This window comes from Apteryx mantelli, chromosome 6, assembly GCF_036417845.1.
Source record: "Apteryx mantelli isolate bAptMan1 chromosome 6, bAptMan1.hap1, whole genome shotgun sequence".
In the NCBI taxonomy this organism is placed as follows: Eukaryota; Metazoa; Chordata; class Aves; order Apterygiformes; family Apterygidae; genus Apteryx; species Apteryx mantelli.
The window spans coordinates 19,938,990-19,956,389 of NC_089983.1; the positions used below are offsets into that span (position 1 = coordinate 19,938,990).

Sequence of the window (17,400 nt, forward strand, 5' to 3'; positions counted from 1 at the left end):
CTTTAGAAAGACAGATTCAAAGTTGAGATTTCTGGATAGAAATCTTTGTTTTGCTGCAGTCTTGATACATAATCTTTGTTTTCACTTGCATGCTTTAGCCTCCTCCCTAGTAAAACAGGGAGTGCTTGGCACTTACTTCATAAAACCTGCTGTGCACTGGATATATGGGAAGGAAAATATGAATTAGCTTGTGCTGCTCAAAGGAGAGCAACCCAGTGCTGGAAGAAGTTACTGTGCTTTGGGGGACCAGTGTTCTGCACTGACATTGGTGGCATATGGTTTATGTTTCTATCTTTTCTCCTACCCTATTCCATATGTTCCTTTTCCACTTCTGTCTCCTTTCTTTAAAAAAACTTTGCACAGTCTATTACAGACCATGGTACGAGTAAAAGAAATTTGATCCTGAAAACCCAGTCTCATATTTAATGAGTGTAAGGTTGCATAGAACTTACGGTCAGGTCTCAATTCAGGAAACAGCTAATAGTATTTTCCCAAAGTTTCATTTAAAAAAAAAGTCTAAAAGTTTTTTTTTTTTTTGGTGTGTGTTCAAAGTTATAATGATTGCCAAAAATTGAATACTAGTGCTGTAACAAAACCATTTTTGGGGGAAATCCATGTCACTCAGTTCAGTGTCATAAATGGTCTTTTAAAGCTGGGAAAATATGGCTTAGTGCACTTTAGCTATAACAAACCTATATCGGTTATATATTTTTTCTGAAGGATAAATTTCAAAACCACATAGGCAGTGCTCTTCCCAGAGCTCTCTTTGTCTCTAGACACTTGCCTGGTTTGAACTACATAAAGATTTTTCTAGTGACGTTTTGATATGATAGAACACATCTTTCCCAATGGCAGGAAACCACATCTGCGAAAGTACCGGGATACTACACATCCCTGAAAATCATTTAGAATAGACCATCCCATGCAATAGACCATCTAAGTGCTCTAAACTGCAAAGCTGATCTAGTGGTAAATGCAGGCAAACAGCTTATCAAATAGAAAGAGTAAAGTGTGTTGTATCTAAGGTCACAAAGGAAACAGAGGCCTAATAAGAGAAGAACCTTCAGCCTTGTCAGCTTGTCTTTTCAGTGTTAATAGTTAGCATTGTACTAGAGAGAAACTTAGTATCTACAAAATACGATACACTTTACAAACAAGTTTTTAAATTGATGACAGTATCCTCATACAGCCAGCACACAGTTTCTTACTCTAAAGACCCACAAAAACCCCTTTTCTTTTGGGCCTCTTTCAGGCCTTTTAAGGGAAAACAATAGTATTAATTATTTCTAGAGCTCTTACGGTAACTGGAATTGAATGCCATATTTTCAAGCAAAGGCTAGATATAGAAAGAATTCTTTTTCCTTCCTTACCCAGTCAGAGAACTGGACATTGGAAAAATTTGAGAGCTTTTTTCCTGAAGAGGAGGGCAAATGACTACCTCACTGCTTATTTTTTCTTTGTAATAGTCAGGGAAATTGAAGTGAGCATGTGGGGGAGAATGTTTCCCTATTAATGAGTGCATTCTATTTCACAGCATTCATAGATGTACTTCTGGATTTCCACAAGGACTCTGTCAGGTTGAGTTGTATCTATATTGGTAGATTTTAAATGAGCTATATAGGCTTTTTTCCTCCTCTGCTCCCACTTGTGGTCAAAGTCTGTTGTAGAACTGTTTCTGTTAAATTTAATAGATCAAATTCAAGGTACAGGCAAAGCAGCAAAATATGCTGGAAATTGTCAGCTTAAAATAGTGAGTCTGAATTAGTTCTAGATGTTGTATCAATATCTTAAATTGTTTGGTAATTTAACAATACACTACATTTTTTTTCTTTCCCCGTTGCTGTGTGACAGGCCAATAGAGACAACTGTTTACGAAGAAATAGAAGAAACAGACAAGTTATCTCAAAGATCCTAAACCTTCTGATTTATGGTATTCAAGTGAGTAAGGAACGAAACAAATCCTAGCTCACTGAGAAAATCTCAGTTGTTGTTTTCATTTGTTCATTTGGTTGAAGTGGGGACTTTGTATGGTTTTTCAATTTCCTTGTTTAAATTTACACTTCCAGTACATAAATTTCATGTGTTTATGTCTGTGCAAGTTCAAAGAAGTTTGTTATTTCTTCCAAAGTAATATTCTAGTTTTGATAGGAATTCTGGTGCAGCTTGGTTATTTAGGAAGAATTCATTGTGACTGTTTCAAAATTGATTATAGTAAGTGTTGGTTTCGTTTTATTATAACTGCTTTATATGTATTGCAGTGAAGCGAGCAAATACCTAGTCTACCAAAATACCTAGTCTACCAAATACCAAAAGGTGCAGTTTGCACTTAGAATTCATTGCATGAATGTGTAAGTAATCCTAGATAAACTAATTGAAGAGAATGCATTTGTGGTTCTGATAAACTCTAAAAATAAATGTTTGCAGATTGAAGTGAAATTACTTTTGAATATGTCATCAATGAAGATCAGATGAAAATCCTTCCAAGCAATGAGGCCACTTCTTTCTGGGTTAGGTTTACACACTGTGTCTGGATTGTAAATGGATTAACCTTTCAAAAACATCTGTTACATCAAAACCAAAGCCGATATTAATAATACAATGGAAAAACGTTCAGGAAAAAAACACAACTCAGACTTCAAGAGAACAGTATGTCAGTCCCTTAAGGCAGGGTTCAATACACTGTTATATGACCGTAATTCATTGAGCCAGTAATACAATTTAGGATAAAAGCTGCCCTTTCTCTAAAATGCTAATTTTATGTTCCTCTATTTCTTATTTTCTGAAAACTTATTTTATCTCAAACTTGCACCTTATTAGAATCTCAGGATAGATATTTTTGTTTTGAAGACTGTCTGACATGAGTTATGATTAACTCCTTTATTGCACCCTGCGTGTTGCTTTAACATTGAGATTCTAGTTGGCTGAAGTTCAGCATGAGGGTAATCTATCTAGCACATTTCAAAATTTGTTCCGCTGTTTGTGAACTCCAGTGTTAGTCTCAGATGTCTTTTAATTTTGTCATCATAAATCAAAAGCAAAAATAGCTGATAGTGACATGTTTTTCATTTCATTTTTTTCTACTGGTTTGTGGATTTTTCAAAGAGTGGAAGACAGTTTTCAAATTTATGCCTTCTAATCTTCTGTAATGAAATGAGAGATAAGAAAGGCTGCTCATTTTTATATTTTCATCATTTAGAAGGTGATGCAACTGACTTGAATAATTGATTAGTCTTTCATGTGTAAATTCAGGTAAAACAAAAACTAATGAATTCACATATTAATTTCCAGTTTGGGGAATACATTTATTTGAAGAGAGGTTACATTTGGAAGAGACAATGAGTTCTTCAACGATTATTTTATTGTTAGGATTTTTCCCTTTCTGTGGTACATGAAAACTAGCCTCTCGTTACTTTACTGAAAGAAAATTTAAAATGACACAGATTACAATCGAGTATGTGATGGAGAAATGCTATTATGGGAAGCTTCTGCAGTGATGTACATCAGTAGTTTTCTTTTCAAGTGGGGAAAGTAACTCCTCATAGAGCGATTTGGATTATAATGTGATCACGTTACTTATAATAATGGTTCGTAGCTGCAGTGGACGCTAGGGGGTGCTAAAAGAATGGCTGTAATATTAAGAACTGAATATTTAAAGCCCCCAAAAGTGAAAATTACCTGAGCTGTGATGTAATAATAACTGATACCACAGTATTTTAACTAGTTTTTTTATTTAAAGCATATACATTTCATATATTATGTCATTTAAACTGATCATTTTCCATTTTTCCAAAGAAGTTTTGTTCTGAGACATCTTTAAATTGAGGGACTAAGTTAGCATATGGCAAGAAGGAATGAAGGCAGGCTTTATAAGTGCAAATTTATTATGATAATAACTCTTAAAGTGACCCTTTAAATGATTTAATCTCTTTATATGCTTTGATCTCTGGTAAATTAGTGGGGTAATTAGTGTGCTTACAGTTTAATTTTTAATTATTTTTAATTTTTAACCTTTTTCAGTTTAATGTTGCACAAACTGTTCTCTTTTATGGAGGTTATAAAAATATTTAATACTACTGAGTTCATGATTATAATGTCAACCCATAATAGTTTGCCTTTACAAGTTCTGTAAGTATTTTTGGAAATATTAACTAGTAAGTTTTCAAATTATGAAACATAGTTAGTAAATAGAGCTAGCTGGGAATTTTTTGTTACCAAAATTTTATGAGAAAATATTAGCAACCTACTAGGGAGATAATGATATTTTGAGAAGTGTTCTAAGTAAACAAAATGGAGAATTCTTGTTAGAATATGCCAAAGTAGAATTTGCTGAAGTTCCTTCCCATCTCATGGATTTCTGAGTATTTAAAAACAGACAAAAAAAATGGGGATAGGTTGCATTTTCTGGCCAGTTCTAGTAATTAATAATCTCTTCGCTTTATGGAAATAGAAACAGAAGTGACATAAAAGGCCAGCAGAAGCTGTCCTTATAATAGTGCAGATGTGCTTGATCCCAGACCTTTCCTCCATTCCCTGGATGGTCTCTTTCCATTTGAAAAGGATGTTCTATAGAGGTGCTGTACCAAAGATGTACTTCTAAGTACAGCCATGTTTATGTATCTAGGTTGTGAATAGTCTTCTACCCTGTATATGTATATGGCCCCATATATATGTGTGTGTGTGTATATACATATATATCTGCCATATGGGACTCTGTCTATATATAGAGAGAGTCCCATATGGCAGCTTTTTAATAAGCAGCTGTGCATCACTGGCATTTTGTGCATCTATACCTGCCTTATGGTTATACCAGCGCAATCACAGAAGTCCTTCTTAGTCAAATCAACTATGACAGTAAATGGTTGTAAGCTTTCATGTTGATAAGGCATTGACTACTGCTGGACGTTTTTTCCCTTCCGCAAAAATGAAAACAGAACAACTCTTACTTTCTGAATGGATGTTGAGTATTCCAAAGGGACTCAAGTAAGGAAAACTGAGCTTGCATCTTTTAGTTCTTTTTGAATTAAAACAGTTCTGTGCAGAGACTGCTGCAAGAAGAGACTGACATACTTTGGAAGTATGTCACTTCATGTGAAGATCTTGCTTCAGGGTTTTGTTCTCTTTGAATAGTGGCTGTTAGTAAGCAAGTTACAGTGTGAGAGAAGTGGGGAACAAATGAGCCTCATGAGGATATTCACCTTACACAGCTGCTCAATCCTGTTCCATAATGTCTTTGAAAATTTTTTTCTTACCACTAGTGAAGGACGCCAAGCTTTGTCCAGTTACGGAAGGTGAGTACTGTAATGTTTACAGTAAGATTCTGGATGAAGAAAATGAACTCTCAGGCTTTTAGAAGCTCTGTGCTTATAGTCTAACAAATGTTCTTGGCCTTTTCTCTGATACAAACCAGCTGTAGCTATACATTACTGCGTGTAAATAGTCTTCCCCAGTTCTTAGCATTTCCAAGCACAAAGCAACAGATCTTAAGCTTTACTGTTCTCTTTTAGTCCGACTGGTTTGTGTTACTTCCTTATGAGTCCTGTAACGGATAATCACTTTTTTACCTTTTTTTTTTTTTTTTAAATCCCATCCTGTTCATGTTGAAGTAAGCAAGAATGAGGTTATGTACACAGTGAATGGGAGCAAGCAGGCCAAAGGTATCGTGGTCTTGGGGCAGCTTTTAGCGTCTTCATAAAAAGGCTGACCTTAACAAAGTTGGAACTCTTGGAGAAAAATCATATTTATTAGGATTAATTAACTTTCTCCACTGCTTTTTTGAATAGCAATTCAGAAAGCAAGCATAGACCTTCTATTTTTTTTCAGTATTTTCATTAATGCCTTTTTTTCCCCAAGTTTTCTGAAGGGAGGTGGTGATGACAGTCATCTTGAGTGGGAAAGAAAACTCTGAGAGGGATCTCAAAGATCCATAGACAGAAAGAGTGGGAGTTAAGTTTCAGAACTGGTGGGATATTCTGTCCCAGGTTGTTATATACTGGGTCAGGGTGTGACCCACTTCCCCTCTTCTGTTTTCGCAACAAGTAAGACTCACCCACTTTTCCTTCTGCAGATCTGTTTCTCATGAGAAAAGTATCATCTGCTTTCTTCCTCCATTTTATGTTGATAAATTTTTTATGTCTTGGCATTTGTCCAATGACATGTATTCTGATGCCTGTCTGAAGCCTATTTATCCTTTCCAAACCACATGTCTCTTCTGAGATAAGCAAAGCCTACAGAATTCTAGTTTATAGGTATATTCATGTTGAAGTAAAATTCATTTTCCAAATGATTTCCAAAAAGTCAATTTTAGATGCTTATTGGTAAGGTGTGTTTATTTGTTTGTTTTTGTTTTCTTCCTTGCAACAGCTGAGGAGTGGATTTTTTGAGTCGCTGTACTGGCTGAGTGTCATAACAGGGAAAACTGTTTTGTTGCCAAGTGGTTGTTACCATGATCTCCTCTGAGGGGAAGATGTTAGGGAGGGAAGAAAAAGCACAGTATGTCTGAAGTTGCTGGGTTTTTTTCAGAGTTGTGTGATGTTTTGTAGCGCACAGTGTTTTTCTTTTCCTCAGTAAATGCTACTACTTTAAATGGTAAGAAAAAAAACATGAAGAGCTGAAATCATTGCATATTCTGAATTGGGGCTTTTTAGACATTAGAAATAACAGTAAATCATCATGGACTAACTTTATATTTTAAATTGTATGGTACTGACAAATATGAGTTAACAGAAGAAAATCTCCTAGCATATATGCAAAAAACCAGGTTTAGAACAATGGACAAAGTGTAGCTTAGGCATCATACCTGCCAAATTCTCTCCTGCCTAACCGAGACATAGTTGCTCAGTTGTACAGCTGCATGCCTGACTCTTTTCACAATATTAATTCATAGGCACTAATTCTAACTAAATGATGTTATAAAATGATATGCACATATTAATCCATTATATAGTTTGCATAACCCTTTCCCAAACATTGCTTACTGAAATTTGGTAACTGATTGAGCAAAGATTGTCTTTAGGTTTAAGTACATGTTCCATTAGCAACAGTTGCTATGGTTTAAGATGCTGATTTTTTCTGGGTTTTGTTGACCCGTTTTTTTCTGGAGGTTGCCAGCCCCAGCACTGGTAGAGCAGTACCTGCAAGCTCTCTTTAGAGAAGAGGCGCGTGGCTCAAGTCAGGCTGCCTGCTGCAGCCTTCTGTACTAAGCCACTAGACTTTGCGCTGCAGTCTCCGAGGAATATTCACAGAGGCAGCTCTCCTGGTAAAGCTCTGGAAAGTGGTTATCTTCTGCAAAGGATGTTAATTAATGACTACAGCCATTTCACAATATGTTTATAAGCCCTTATTGCATGTCATACTGGCACAGCAGGTTCCTGAAGCACGCCAGGTACGGCAGAGCACTGGCAGAATTGTAAGAGTTAATAGCAGCAAACTCAAACTGGTTTCATGATTTAGAAGGAAGGTATTGTTTCAGTGAACTAATGTGATATTGTCTTATTTCTGTAGACAGAATTAGCAACATCTGTGCTGTCTTCAAATGATGGCAGATCTAACTGAAGGATCCCAGCACGAGTACTTGCGTGAACTTCTGGTTTATTTCAAGACAGTCTTGAAGAATCTGGCGTTGCTACAAGCTGTGCTTCCCTTCATCTGCCCTGGAATACTGTAAAAGAAACCTGCTATTGGGAGTTGCAGAAGCTGGTGAAATTTACCAGGTATTTGTTACAATTTATAATTAAATTAAAAGGAGGTGAGAGAAGACAAGCCCTGTTGTGGAAAGAAAGCACGCTATTCAGAGTACCCTGAGGTTAACGAACACTAAGTCAGCCTCCAGTTCCAAATTATACTGAGTCCAGTTTTACTCTGTCTCTGTTAGACAAATGTCTAGTTTCTATCAATAATCACTGCAGACTGTACTGTTTGAGCACATTTAGGGGCAGTTTATGCCAGTTAAAATTCTCTAGTCATTGTGGTAAAATCAATGTTAATCTGACTTACCTGTTTCTATCATACATGGTATTCCTGCGAGAGGCAATCTTTCTGAGATCTCTGATCTTCTAAATCCTTTCTCTCCATAATTTTTAATTATAAATTGGAATTATTTGCTTATTTGTGCCAATTCCATTTCTTTTTCCTTTAATTTCAGTGCATTCTCCTAGCTTGATTATGTATTTAATTCATGGTTTGCTCTGGGTAAATTAATACATCCTCAAGCTATTGTGGTTTACACAGGAGACACTAGTTGGAATTTAATACTTCAGCTCTGATTCCACCCTGAGTTTGAAAGTAATTCATCTAACTTCTTGTAATAAGTTTTGTGTAGTTTCACCTTAAGATCCATAATAAGCTTTGCATTGTCTTCAGTGCTATTCTGCTTGTAGACTTCTCTAATGCAGATCTGCAGTTAACTGTTAAATGTTTTTTCTGAAGCCCATGGCCTGTGTTGCTCTTGCACCCTTCTTGCTTAGAATACTAAACTTCTATCATTTCATTTCCAAAATTATTTTCTACTTTCAAACTTCTTGCGTAGTTTCTTGATCAATATCTGAGATAAAGAAACTGACAGTCCCTAGCAATTTTCTCTGTCTTTTAATAAAAAAAGTCACTAATGCATTCCATGAACTAATGGATCATGTGTCCTGTTTTGCCTGTATTGACATGTTATGAATATTTTTAACTAATATTTCCTATTTCTAAGATGATTAAATAAAATTATATTTGAGAATAGCATTTATGAATACTTAGTTTACCCCCACTCTTCCCTAAGCCTTGCAGCTTTCATCATTTAGGAGAACTCATGTTACTGACTGTGAAAGGTCAGGCAGAGCTCCTGCCAGAGCCATTAAAGCCTTTTTTTCAGTCAGCCAGCAGACTGGCTGTTGAGCAGTTTGAGGCCCTCCCTTCCCCAGGGGCTAGGTATACTGTTACTGCAGTGCTTCCAGTCACTGCTGCGTGGAGGGTGAAAAAGGAATTCTGAGGAATCTGTGCTTTTAAGTAACTATAAGGTCAGAGGAGCAGGACCAAAGGATAATTTGAAATGTTAAATAACGTTCTCTTTGAAGATGCATAGCTTTCGAAATACCCAAAATAATCCAAGTTGTCAAATTAAAATAGCTAAGGTATCTGCAACTGAATTTTTCTGATAAGTATTCTTCCTCTACTGGGCAGTTGTTAGGGAGCAGCAACAGGAGGGCTGTTCCCTAAGGAGGGCAAGCCAGGGCTGGGGGCATGTCGCACTGTCACGCTATGAAGGTTCGATAGCAACGACTGAGACAGTAATATAATCATAGTAAAGAAATGTTTATTTCCTCACACAAGTTCTTGGATTAGTAACATCCATTAAAATAATGCGATTACTAATTTAGAAAGGATAACACAAAACCATCACTTACTAATTTAGAAAGGATACCCGAAACCATCGATTACTGCGCTATTAATTGGAAGCACTGCTTATCCCTGCTTGAAAGCTAGCTTGTTCACTCTCCTAGTGAGAGGGCTCTCAACCTCGAGGAGTTACCTTAACCCAGCGTCCCAGGAAAAGGGGAGGGGGGGAATACTCACGGTCCAGCCGGAGAGGATGGTCAGGTCATGTTCCCGTCCCTGCTCAAACTCTCCTAGCTCCCAAGTCTCTTTTTATACGGCTGGGGCTCTGGGCAAACACTGCTGACTTTTTGCGAGTTTCACAATCACAGGACTGTTTGTTTGCCTGCTCGGGAGGACCCCGCTAGCAAGGCAAGACCACAGCACCTCCGTATTGCTTCTTCCCTCCTTGGGGGTCCGTGCAGATTCCAGGTGGCAGACTTCACTTCTTCATCTTGTTAATGCTGCCATTCTGCAGCCTTGCGCATGTCAATTCTTGCGCATATCGGTTGGCAGACTTCTTTAGTCCTGTTAACTCCTCTGTTCAACAGCTTTGCGCACATCAGTTCTTGTGCTATCAGTTCTTTTGCATATCAGTTGACAAACTTCAGTCCTGTTAACTCCTCACTCGCCCGTCAGGGCAGCCTCAGCACAGGCGGGCAGCGACTTCAGCGACAGGGCACAGTCCCACAGTAGCAGAGGCAGGCGAGCCCCATGGTGAGAGCAACGGGCCCTACAACAGCTCAGCGATCGTCAGGCAGGACAGCGACGGCCAGGTCCAGCCAGGGACTCCAAGCAGCACTTCGGGAACAGAGCCAGGGGCAGGTATACCTAAGACATAGCTCAGGCAGGGGGTGAATGCCCCAGCCTGAGCTTAACTGGAGCCTTTGGTCAGAGGGTGTAGGTGGAGGCCCCGGGTGAGCCTGGTAATGGCAACTAAGGCCTATTAGTGCACTCAGGGTCCTGATAACAATTATATTTGTATTCCCCCCCCCCCCCGAAAAAAAAAAAACCCAAACCCCACCAAACAAACCAAAAAACAGCTTTAAAAGAGAAGTGCTGCCACATACAAAGCTTTTTTACATAAACCTAGGAGCCCAGGCTTCAGTTGGCCATATGGCAAATGCCAAAATTTGCTTACGCCTGCATTTTGTTTGAATGGGTGTACTTCAGGCTGATGGAAGTAACCAACTGTTACTTTTGTGGATTATGAATTTTTGTTTTAGATTAAAATAAAAGAAAATAGCTTGAGAGAGTCCCATGTTAAATGATTTGACAATTGAAATTTCGTACAGATTAGTTGGCTACTGCTAGTTCCCCACACTGCTTATTACTAAGAGCCTACAAGCAAAAGCAGTGTAGTACTACTGTACTTCTAAATTATGTTTCCCTGGGCAATGTTGCAAGTCCTTCCTATTTTCTCTTACTTTAAGCTGACTTCATGTTAACTGATGAAAGGTAGTTTCTGAGTGGTCTCTTTTTTGTAATGATGTAACAAGAGGCATTTAAGTTTCCGTCACACTAGCTGTTTTTGATAGTTGTGATTGGTAGGCAAGCAGCCAGCACTAACTGGTTAGTTCGTGAATTTTCCTTCTCATTCCCTTTTTGGCTACATGCGTTGATGCAATAAGGAAGATTTCTCACCTTCTACCCCACACCCCATGGTGGTGAAGTTTGTTATCAGTGTGTTTAGGAGAAGTACCTGTCTATCATCACAAATGTACTGCTTGATCTATAGGGGTGTGTGTGAGATTCAGAAAGATAAACCAAAATAAAATGGAATAAATATGAAAATTCAGTAACAAAACCCCTCTATTTGAAATGGTTTAAAATCAAACAAAATTATTTATCTCTGAAACTCACTATGCACATTTCAATTGCAAGCTAGGCCATTGGTGCCTTGGAGGTCCAAAGGAAATAAATAGGATTTATACTTACTTTGTCACACTTTGGACCACACCAGCTTCACGCACAGAGCCAGCTTTGACCCGGGATGTCCAGGTGTCAAAAATAGTCACCTGCAACTAAAATGGAATAATCTTCACAAGATTCACTGAACCTTTAATTTCTTTTACTCTGTGTGGATGGATATGGAATAATAATAATTTTGTTTCAGAACTTCAAGCTGAAAAATAGCTTTTTGTGTCTGTCAAGCATTTCATTCAAATTTATTTAATATTTCAGCTAAGATTCCTAAGATACATGTTAATGTGGCATATACGAGAACAAAGAAGAACCTCTTCTTCTCAAGGACAGGAGGAAAATCTTTTGATGAATAAATTAGCTTTCTCTGACACAGCTGATAAACATTTCTCTAGCTTTCAAAGTGATAGTAAGACAACTGAGTTTGTCAGCAGCGAAAGAAGCAGCATATAAATATGGGGAGGAATAAAGACAGAGAAGTGTGACAAATATCAACAGGGTTTTTTTTATTGACAATATGGAAAAGGCAATAGATAATAGAATTTAGCTTAAGATAAGTGAGGGAACAAATGCTAATGTGATGATACAATTTTCTGACTGTTTAATAACACCAGAAATTCTTTGAAGATCCTGAGCAAAACAGTACATTTGGAAAAAAGATGAGGCTTTTGGAAAAGATGGAAAGACAAATGATCAAAGCTGAATGTTCTAAACTATAATTACAGTCTGAAAAGGCAGGGCTTGGATTGAGATTTTCAGAGACTTGACAATGAGGAATATTTTCTATTTGCATGTCCTGTGTAAAAGGATCTGAGAAGACTAAGATCAAGATGTAGAGAAGATACTTATGGAATGTCATCAGCCCATTAAGAAGCAGTTTGTACTTTGGGTAAAGGATCAGTGAAAGTACATAGAACTAGAAGGGCATGAAACAGAATTACTTTGATTTTACTTTCTTTTTAGGTGTGGTAACTAGTACAGGGCTTTGACAATTTGTGGGACAGCTGAAGAGAAATTGTAGTGTTTATTACCAGTACTGCTCTGCCTATTCCGGTTTGGTAAAATCAGATGTCCTAGCTTCACCATTGTCTGTCACTTTTCGCTAGCCATAAAGTTGCATATAGTCTGAAAAAAAGAACTTTATAATGAAATTGCCAGCCTAATTTTTCAGAGATAAAGTGAACATGTTCCAGGGAGCAAAGACAGGCTTTATTATGGCAGGGTCTTTGTACCAGTAGTGTGTGAAGTTTTGCTCATGATTCCTGTGGTTTAAGTAAGAGAAACCAAGCTCTCAATACTGTTTATCTAAAATATTGTCTCAGTGAAACCTCCACATTTGATTCAAATTGCTGTCTCCCCTCCCAAAGTTTTTTTGCTAGCAATCTTAATACAGTATGAATTATGAAGATCTGCTTTATGTATTACTTGCACAACCATAGTTATCCTGTGATTCCACTAAATTAGACAAATTATTTGTGATATATTACTATTTAATCTGAACAGGAGAACAGAAGGTTTACAGAACAGAAGGTTTGGACTTTTTATAATGCCCATTATACTGTCTGTGGATAGTGCAACTTGCATAGAATAAAGTGAAATTACCTGAGAGAGGGCTTGGTAATAATTCTTTTTAAGAAAGGACCTTGCCTTTGGCTCTGTCATGGAGACTGGGAGGATACCAACCCTTTTTTTCTGAGGATAATATAAATAGTGTCTGTTCTCTGGTCATTCCATTAAAAATGGAAGGACTGGGAATCAGGCAATGAAAAAAGAGCAGTGGTCTAAGCAGTTGTATTTTGTCTGTAAAAAGGCTTTATAATTCAGAGAAGTTTATGAAATAAAAAATGGGCTACTGAGCATGTGAAACAAATTTTAAAGTGTGAAGATAAGACTATAAGTGAACTTGACGATCGTATCTTCATTTCAGATGTGAAATAGTGGCATGTGAGGAGCATTTTTAATTCTCTCTTATTCAACTTAAGTGATTTTGTGTGAAACTCATTTTCACCTTAATCAAGTCAGAGATTTTACCTAGAATTGATACAGCCTATTTTTGCTTATATCTGGGACTAATGTTACTGTCTCATGGTGCATCTATCTTAACAGATATATTTTCTGTGTCATTTTATATATGATACTAAGGCCCTTCCATTCTTTGAGAATAACTCTCATATGTGCTGAAACACACTATGCTGACTTGATAAATGTGGCTGTATTTCTACTCCACCCCTGCACCAGGGAAGTTGAGACAAGGTCAGAACTGAAGCATTCTCCCGCAGCAGATAGATCTGGAAAGAGGAGACAGGAGACAAGTTGTTTAATAATGCCTATAGCATATGTTACCAAAGTTTGCAGATAGTACAGAGACTGGCACCATGTTAATGAAGAAAAGAACAGGTTACTTACAACATACATTGCAAGCTGGGCAAATATCATGTAAATAAAAACAAAGAATCATCTTTGTACAGATGGATGAAAACAGTCTAGGAAATGGTGACTGTAGGAGCTGGAGATCATGATGGATAATCAGGGGACTATGATGAACAGCAGTGTGGAGTTGTGGCTAAGACAGCTAACTCGTCCTAGGATGTGTCTGTAGAGGACATAGTAATATTTGTATTTTCCTAAATAACATATTTCCCTCTCAAGTTACCTTGTTTAAATCATACAGTTAGGTTAAAATGTGTTAAACCAAAATTAAAGTAGGCCATGATTTGGGTAAGGCATATTCTGTAAGTGTCTAGATTAATATTGACAGAGATAGACCTGCTAATTTGAACCTTGGCAACAGTGTTTTTGCCAAGGCAAACAAGCAGAAAATTAAAAGACAAAAATGAGATGACAAATTGATAGCTGCTGGATACTGACCAAGAGCCAAAGCCTAAAGAGAAAAGACAATAGCAGCTTGGAACTGGTAGGAGGTCTTTAGTCCAAGATCCTGTGAAAAGCCTGGAAATATATCTAAAATATATGTATTTGAATGAGGCCTCAAAAGACAGTCTCATCTTGTCTAAATCTGATAAAAGCCTAAATGAGATAGAGAGGAGGAGGGAGGGAAGGTGCTGTATATCCTTTGGCTAGGAGGACTAAGACAAATGCCCAGAGATGAATGTAGAGAGAAAGGAGGTAACATAATTTCCATGCAGTTTTCTATGTTTTGTCTTGGTTGGCCTTTGAAATTCTGGTTCCTATTCAAAATCCTGCAAAAGCAGAACACTTCAGTGGAATGGAAGCTAATTTTACTGCTCTGAAACTGTCAAGTTAAGGTATGAGCGTATGACCTGGTTTCTGCTCACCTGCAGCTTTCTCTGATAATTATAAGGACATACAGAGATCTTCCATGATTGTTATGCGAGTTCTGCAGTGCCATCAGTGTGTATGGCAGTTGTATGCTCCTGCTTGGCAGCTGCCCAGAGCTCTGGCAGCGGGCTGATGGAGAAGCAGGCAGAGGAGCAATCCGATCAGTTATTCCACTTAGGTAACTTGTTGTGCACCTTATGTTACACATTGGCATTTAATAAATTAGCTCTCTGAATGTGAGTGTGAGACAGGAAAGATTTATATACAGCAACAGAATATATGCTTAAATATACACAGTTCAGATATTGATAGTGGCCCAATAAATAGCCACCATAGGTGCTAAAAGACATCCCCCTGTGTTTGAGCTTTAGATAAAGTACACGCTTGATCTGTATTAGGAAACCTGCATCAGACCATACTGTTCCCTGACTTTTATTAGTTTATCTTTATTTATATCCGCGGTTTCAAAATTCATCCCTCTGGTTTTTTTTGTGTGCCAACTCCGAGCTTTGGATTCAGGAGAATCCCATTCACTCTTTCGTAGTCACATGATTCTGGTTCATGTACTTATTACATGGCCATTTCACTCATTAATCTTCAGACGTGATGATCAGCTCTGTTACCTTTGCACGGTTATAGCTTGATACTAAGCACTAATCAAGGATCTACTATACATCATCTCCAACTAATTATTATCACTTGACTGCGACTGCAGTGCCTTCCACCACTGACCAATTCTAGAGCTTCAAACTAGCATGCCCCTCTGCTTTTGCTCCACTCTGTACAATATTTGCATTGTATTTAATATATGCTGAATACCAAAGAAGTTTCATATGTGGGAAAAGAAAAGGAAATCTATTGCATTCAGAATTGAAAATCATAGTTAAATCACACATGACTTGGAGCTATGACCTAGGAGATATAAAAAAGAAAAAACATCCTTTAATTAGAAGGTTGATGAAAGACAAAGCATGCTTTACAGTTTCTTAAGCTAAGAATCTAATTTACACACTCTTCATTCTCCATATGAAATAATGTAACTGGATTTTTAGCCAGCTTACTGGATTGTCGTTTTCTGAAAAGTATATTTAGTTAGGATATTTCCTGTTTTGGGTTAATGAATATAAATGTATACTGGAAACTTTGGTTTAAAAATTGTTTGTTGTACGATTTATTTGTATGGGCAGATATTAAAAACATGTTTTGGTTATAGGATCTCAAGAAAAATGAAAAAAACCCAACAGATATGGCTGTCTTCAGACTTGAAAATGCAATTCACATTTCTGCAACTCTCAGAGACTAGGGAATTTAATCATTTGGAGAGCAATATGGCTGGTCTGTTCAGTTTAAAGCCCTCCATAAGAATGCTAATTCTTTACCACAAAGATTTTCATGGTACAATTACAATTCATGTACAATTACATCTATGAAGTGAAATCTAAGGGATTTCAGCAAGAGTCAAACAGTGAATGTTGAGGATAGCAACTAATAAAATAAATTTAACAAGTTAAAATAAACTGTGGGCATTACCATTGTTGTTTGCTGATGTGCCCTAATTCCAGGGAAGAGAGTATTCTGTGTTAGCAGCAAGATATTCATGGATCGTATTGTCGTCTTCACTTTACTTTGTGTTCCGTTTAGGATCAAAAATGGCTTGTAGGGACAGCTCTTATGGAATAGGAGTCAGCTTCCAAGTCATCCTCCCCACACTCTGGAAGACGCTTTGGCGTAGGAAAGAGGAGTGACTGAAGCCCAGTGTGGTAAGAAAGATGAATATTGATCAATTAATGTAAAACAAAATAGTGGCATTTTTGTTCTGAAGCAACAACACATAAATATCAATGTAATAGGGTTTTGAATGAGCTACTTAGTGTTCCCCCCCCCTCAGTCTCTCCATGAAAATAACAATGTCCCTGAGCCCATTTACACTTGGGTTATTTAGTTCCATAAGACTTTATCATAAGTAAGGTGAAAGTTGGTAATAATTTGCTCTTTGCCTAGAGACTTCTTGTATAAGCCTGTCCTCTGACAAATTCAGGATCTACTTTCCAGAAAGTGACATCATATTATTTTAAATGCAAGAAAATAACTTTATTAACTGCTTGAGCAGGAGGTCTTCACAACAGTTTTCCATAAAACCTGAATGAATTCCTTTTAGTCCTCTCTGCACAACAGTGTTCTCAAGGTTAGCAAATTCAAGAGGTATCTATAGGCATTTTATAATCAGCAGTCTTCAGATTATTATTATTATTATCCTAAAAGTTTGACCCTCCAACCAAAACCTATGGAGAAGTCTGAATTATGCATGTCTGCCCTCTGACTTGAGGAGGAATACAGTTAAGTAGAGACTCAGAAAGATTACTTATCAAAACAAAACATTTTACTTGGAGAAGTATAGGTATATCACTTCTTGTTCTGTGCTGAGGTCTAAGTGCCAAAATGCTCTAAATTTAAAGTTGATGGTGTTTACGAGGGAGAAGGGCAAAGTCTAATGTATGTCATCCTAAATAAACTAGAGGCTTGTAGGTGCATTATGCTGAATGTTTTCTACATTGAAAGAGATGTTTTCACCTCTTTTGAGGTGAAAGAGTTGCTGTAACTGTTAACAAGAACGTATTCAGTCATTACCAGTTCTTTAGCTGTGAATCTTGCATTCTTTTTGTTATTTTGTGAATGAGAATGTCTAATCTGTGGGTGAGGAAAGATCCATCAAACTTTGCTCTTTTTAATTTGCAGGTAAAGTTTTGAAATGAACATATGTCTGGAACCTATAGCTACATTGCTTAATGTGTATACTTTAACACCATGTATTCTATAAAACAG

The 17,400-nt window shown here is 37.3% G+C and overlaps 1 long non-coding RNA gene across 3 annotated transcripts in view; it reads left to right on the top strand.

The window, feature by feature from the left end:
- LOC106499312 (uncharacterized) overlaps nucleotides 1-17,400 on the top strand; it is a 46,644-nt gene that overhangs the window by 5,048 nt on the left and 24,196 nt on the right. Inside the window, exons 1-3 of one of the 3 annotated variants that reach the window (XR_010884548.1) lie at nucleotides 7,367-7,381; nucleotides 7,501-7,709; nucleotides 16,219-16,337. This is a non-coding gene — a long non-coding RNA (uncharacterized lncRNA). Of the gene's footprint in view, nucleotides 1-7,366; nucleotides 7,382-7,500; nucleotides 7,710-16,218; nucleotides 16,338-17,400 lie in introns of those variants that run through there. The other 2 variants (XR_001295151.2, XR_001295154.2) reach the window with 2 other exon arrangements.